We start from the raw sequence: 6214 nt of genomic DNA, 5'->3' as shown, positions 1-6214 counted from the left end.
CCTGGTGGACTGGAGCTCCATGGGGTCGTAAAGAGTCAGGCATGGCTGAGCATAGCACAGATTTTTGTAGCCCAGCTTTTGACTGGCTTTTGACTGGAGTCCTGTTGACCTAAAACAAATAGACTGCCAGCTAGTTCTCCAGCAAAGATGCGTTTATTTGGGATCAACAGAGAATTGAAATTCAGGGTCTGCAACCATGGCAGGCCGTGTGCAGGTTCTTGCACAGCCAGGGGAGGATAACTCTTTTATAGAGGGCGAAAGAAAGTCTGCACGGCTACAGTAAACAGGGAATCCATGACTGTTCATTGGCTGAGTCCTGGCCAGAAATGAAGAGGAGTTTTTCTTCTTCCTCTTGGGCTGTACTGTTGTCACAGAGAGGGAGAGCTCCTCTTTCTGGTGTCCCAACTCGATTTAAGTCAGGTTTCTGTTTATTAGTTTTGCACATTGCTCCACTTTTGAACTTTGAGAGTATCACAGATCAAGAGTCAGGTTTTCCGGTTTCAGCAGCAGCTTTTTGTCCTTCAGTGCCAAGAAGGACCTTTCCTGGGTTTAGCGCCCCATGTTGGAGGGTTGGAAACACAGATTGGAAACCTATTGAGGTTACACTTGAGTAACAAGAGAGGGTAAGAGGGGGAATTCTCAGGCCTTTTTTTATCCAAAGTCCATATGTTATCAAGAGTATATCAAGGAGATTGAGATTAACATATATACACTACTATGTTTAAAACAGATAACTAATAAGAACCTACTGACTAGGCCAGGGAACTCTACTCGATGCTAGGGTTGTGACAAAGAGGGGATATATGCATACATACAGCTGATTCGCTTTGCTGTGTAGCTGAAACAACACGACACTGTAAAGCAACTAAACTCCAACAATAGCAACAAGAAAAGATCGGCTCGAGGCCCAGGCTGAATATCTTCGGGAGGCCGTCTGTTCAGGTGTCATCGGCTTCAATTCCAGCAGATGCTTTCAGGTCACCAGCCGGTCTGCAGGTCCAGTCAGCTGCTTCCTTTAGGTGTACCATGTGAATCCAAGGATCTGTTTCTTGGAGATTTTTGGCACAAGGGTCGGTTAGAAATATTTAGTGGGGCGTTTTTAGTGAGGTTGAAAAGAGTCCTTCTGGAGGTATCTTTTCCGAGAGACAAAGTCTCCAGGTTTGAAGGTATGATGCTTAAAGTCTTCATCTCTTGAAAATATGCTGTGAAAAGATTGTTCTATCAAAATATGGCAATGTTAAATAGAAACAATTAGGTCTTTGCAATATTGGAGTATCTCTCCTTTTATCAGTAGTGGGTAAAAAGTGATAGGAGGTAAGTACATTGGGCATCCTGTGACTATCTCTGTGGGTAATAATTCATGAGTTCCAAAATGCTTTTGATATTTAGAGAATCTCCGTGAACTTTAAGTTGCGTCTTAATAGCGCCAGTAGTGCATTCAGCTAAACCAGAGCACTGAGGGCGGTAAGCGCAGGAAAGGGGCTGCTTTAGTGGCTCACCGGGTGAAGAATCCTTCTACAGTGAAAGAGGCACTTGTTTGATCCCTGGGTCAGGAAGATTCCCTGGAGGAGAAATGGCCACCCACTCCAATATTCTTGCCTGGGAAAAAAAAAAACCCATGGACAGGGAAGCCTGGCAGGCTACAGTTCTAAGGATAGCAAAGAGTCAGACATGACCGAGCACACACAGGCAGGCAAGTCCAGTAAAAGTGTCATAAAACCAGCCAACCTGTAGAGACCTGTTGAAGCACCTGACCAATGAAATGGGTACCTTGATCACTATGATTCAAGAGGAATTCCTCACGTAGGATAATTTTTTAGGAAAGACTTTTAGCCACAGGAGGTAGTAGCCTGTCTGCATGGGAAAGCTTCAGTCCAAAGTGAAAATAGACCATGATTAAAACATACTTATATCCACTCGACAGAGAAAGTTGTATGAAAGCCATCTGTTGCTGTTGTTCAGCTGCTGAGCTGGAAACGTGTCTGACTGTTTGCAACCCCATGGACTGCAGCATGCCAGCCTTCCCTGTCCTTCACTGTCTCCTGGAGTTTACTCAGATTCATGTCCACTTAGTCAGTGATGCTATCTAATCATCTCATCCTTTTGCCTTCGATCTTTCCCCACATCAGGGTCTTTTCCAATGAGTCAGCTCTTTGAACCAGGTGGCTAAAGTTTTGGAGCTTCAGCTTCAGCATCAGGCCTTCCGATGAATATTCAGGGTTGATTTCCTTTAGGATCAACTGGTTTGATCTCCGTGCTATCCAAGGACGTCTCAAGAATTCATGTTGATGTAATACAAAACCAATACAATATTGTAAAGTAATTAGCCTCCAATTAAAATAAATTTTGAAAAAATAGTCTTCTCCAGCACCACAATTTGAAAGCATTAGTTCTTCGGCGCTCAGCCTTCTTTATGGTCCAGCTCTCATTTCCATATGTGACTGCTTTGCCAGAACTCACATGGTCCATTAGGCAGTTTAAAATGCCCAGGAGCAGTATGAGCAGGCTTCTTCCGGCTGTGTTTTGGACAAGCAGGGCAAGTGAGGTCAGTGTTTTTTGCAGCCTTGTTAATGCTTCCCCACCAATATGGATTCATGATTCTTTTTTCGGTAGATCAATGGATTACTGCATGTACAGTGGTGAGGAGTGAGAATTTTAGAGTCTCTAGTAGGATTGGGCTATTATTTGGGTTGAACCAGAGCTTTCCCTTTTTGTTGAACCAACAGTTGTTGGATTTCCAATCTCATTTTTCCCTTTCTGAGGCCAATTATTGGGCTTCTCTAGCCAGTATTTCTAAGTTTTCCTTTGGGGGAAATATTCCTTTGGACCATGACAGAGGTTTGGCTGCTGTTGGTTCCTTTAAGGACAACATTCCTTGCAGAAATGTCAGCAAGGTGATTCCCCTTAGCTTCCAGAAGTCAATTTTAGGATGCCCCAGAATCTTAATAATAGCTAAAACATCAGGTACAATGTTTTATCCAATAATTCCTGGACCTAGGGGCCATTTTAAATTTTATTTCTGCTGGAAGTAAGGAAGTCACATTGCTTCCACAATACCCCTGGATCATGGGCTACTCTGAAAGCATATCTACTATCACCATAGATATTGGCAGTTAGTCCTTGGCTGAAGTGCAAACCCATGTAAGAGTGTATCAGGCTGAGGTAGCCATAGGTAAAGATGCTGCCTCAACAACATCAAAAGCAGTTGCAATAGCTTACCCAGCACAGTACTTACCATTGTTACCTTTAACTTAAAAAAAAAACACAAAACTGCTGTAGTTTCAGCAGTTACGGCACACAGGCTTAGCTGCCTCATAACACGTGTGCAATCTTCCAGGACCAGGGATCAAACCCATGTTCACTGTATTGACAGGAAGATTCTTAACCCCTGGTTCACCAGGGAAGTCCCAAGGCTGCTACATTTTAATCCAGAATTATGTGATTATCCCCAGAAAGGTAAGAGAAAAATGTATAAACTGATGGCTATCTGGCATTATAATATGATGTTATTACTTCTAAGATGATATTAAACCTCATTTTAAAATTTACTTTTTCTTAATTTTTATTGGAGTATAGGGGCTTCCCAGGTGGTACTAGTGGTAAAGAACCACCCCCCTGCCAGTGCAGGAAACAGAAGAAACCTGGGTTCAATCCCTGGGTCGGGAAGATCCCCTGGAGGAGGAAATGGCAACCCACCCCAGTATTCTTGCCTGGAGAATCCCATGGACAGAGGAGCCTGGCAGGCTACAGTCCACTGGGTCACAAAGAATTGGACACGACTGAAGTGACTGAGCACGCGTGCATAGTTGCTTCACAGCGTTGTGTTAGTTTCTGCTGTACGGCAAAATGAATCAGCTACACATATACATACATCCCCTCTTTTCTGGATTTCCTTCAATCCCATTCCTGAGCATATACCCAAAGAAAACCGTAATCAAAAAGATATATGCACCCGAATATTCACTGCAGCACTATTTACAATTGCCAGGACATGGAAGCAACCTAAACGTCCATCCAAAGAGAAATGGATAAAGGTGTGGAACAGGTATACAATGGAATGTTATTTAGCCATAAACGGAACAAAATCATGCGATTTGTTGTGGATGGACCTAGAGACTGTCATACACAGTGAAGTAAGTCAGAAAGAGAAAAAAAACATTGTATAATAGTACTTATATGGAATCTAGGAGAAGGCAATGGCACCCCACTCCAGCACTCTTGCCTGGAAAATCCCATGGACGGAGGAGCCTGGAGGGCTGCAGTCCATGAGGTGGATGAGGGTCGGACACGACTGAGCGACTTCATTTTCACTTTTCACTTTCACTTTCACGCATTGGAGAAGGAAATGGCAACACACTCCAGTGTTCTTGCCTGGAGAATCCCAGGGACGGGGGAGCCTGGTGGGCTGCCGTCTATGGGGTCGCCCAGAGTCGGACACGACTGAAGTGACTTAGCAGCAGCAGCAGGAAAATGATACAGATGGCTTTATTTGCAAAGCAGAAATAGAGACATAGATGAAGAGAACAAACTTTTGGATACCGAGAGGGGAAGGAGGGGTGGGATGAACTGGGAGACGAAGGCTGTCTGTCATAAACTCACTACTGTGTATTGGAAAATAGATCACTAATGAGAAGCTGCTGTATAGCACAGGGAACTCTACTCAGGGCTCTGTGGTGACCCTTGTTACCTTTTAAATGAGAACGCAACCATCAGACTCAGCATTACCCAGAGGAGCTTCATCACAGGAGTCAGGAGGTGACTCATCAGCTTTAAGCAACTGAAGAGGAGTAACAAGGGTAAAGTCATCCCTGTATAACAGCAGTACAAGCGGAGCAGTCAGCAAGAGGGCTTCACAGGATGGGAGGCAGCTGGCTGAGAAATGTTAAGTGTGATGAAAATTCAGGAGGCCTTCGACTGTTTGAGGTACAAAATTGGTTAAGGAAGATCCCACAATGCTTTTCTCGGTGCCCTTAATCAAAAAAGCAATGGCAGTAATGGCACTAAGGCAAAGTGGGTTATCCCCAAGTGGCAAGGTCTGGCTTCTGGCTGTTACACTCTATGGGTTGCTCTTTCCCCGGAGGCCGGAGGCTTCGGTGCATTCAGGATTCAGCTCTACCCATCACTACTGCCATGGCCAAGGAAGGCATTGTTGCTGGAGATGTCATGGACCTTCATACTGCTCTGCAAGAGATGCCTGAAGACCGCCCTCATCCACTATGGCCTAGCACATGAAATCCGCGAAGCTGCCAAAGCCTTAGATAAGCGCCAAGCCCATCTGTGTGTGCTTGCATCCAACTGTGATGTCAAGTTGGTGGAGGCCCTTTGTGCTGAGCACCAAATCAACCTGATTAAGGTTGATGACAACAAGAAAGTAAGGGAATGTGTAGGCCTCTGTATAACTGACAGAGAGAAAAAACCCCTGTACAGTGGTTGGCTGTGGCTGTGCGGTGGTTAAGGACTATGGCAAAGAGTCTCAGGCCAAGGATGTCATGGAAGAGTACTTCAAATGTAAGAAATGATGAAATTAAAAAACTGGGTTCTTGTTTAAAAAAAAAAAAAAGCTCTGTGGGTTGATGATGGTTCCTTTATTTTGGGGTGAGTACCTTAAGGGCATTCCCTTTCTTTTCACATACAAAAAAAAAATAAAAGGAATCTGATAATTACTATGCCCAAGAATAGGTTGGTTCATCAAACTCTCTTTTAAGGCCTTAAAGGTTATATTATTCAGTTCTTCCCATAAAATCGGGTAGGGGTTATTATTCTTTAGTTAAAAGAAAAAATACAGAGGTTTGGCCATAAAACAGACATTTGGAATCCAATTTCACTAATAACTGACTACACCCCAGAAAACCTTGCAGTTGGGTTTTGGGAAACTTAGGACACCATGAAGCCTCTCTGGATCAAGGTGTAGCCCTTCTGATATCAGAGGCCCTTAATATCAAACCTGGGTTTGATCAAATTGCAATTTTTCTTTGGTGATCTTATATCCCTTTAAGGCTAAAAGTTTTAGCAAGTAGAGAGTGTCTTCCTGTGAGGAGGCTTGAGAAAGAGAGCAAAGATGCAAATCACGCACATATTGCAATTGAATAGAACCTCTTGAGAACCTAAGTCATACAGCCTTTAGGATTTGTGAGACTCCCAGTGAAACCCCGAGGCATTACTGTTTCAGGTGAAGTAATTTTCTTCCCAAGTGAGGGCAAAAGGTATCAGCTAG

At 43.8% G+C, this 6214-nt stretch overlaps 1 pseudogene; it reads left to right on the top strand.

The window, feature by feature from the left end:
* The first annotated feature begins 5130 nt into the window (after positions 1-5130).
* On the top strand, positions 5131-5546 carry LOC120864337 (annotated as a pseudogene).
* Positions 5547-6214: the final 668 nt, after the last annotated feature.

Source organism: Oryx dammah, unplaced genomic scaffold (genome assembly GCF_014754425.2).
Source record: "Oryx dammah isolate SB20612 unplaced genomic scaffold, SCBI_Odam_1.1 HiC_scaffold_5, whole genome shotgun sequence".
In the NCBI taxonomy this organism is placed as follows: Eukaryota; Metazoa; Chordata; class Mammalia; order Artiodactyla; family Bovidae; genus Oryx; species Oryx dammah.
The sequence above is the reverse complement of the archived record's forward strand: the minus strand, read 5'-3'. Positions and strand labels throughout refer to the sequence as shown.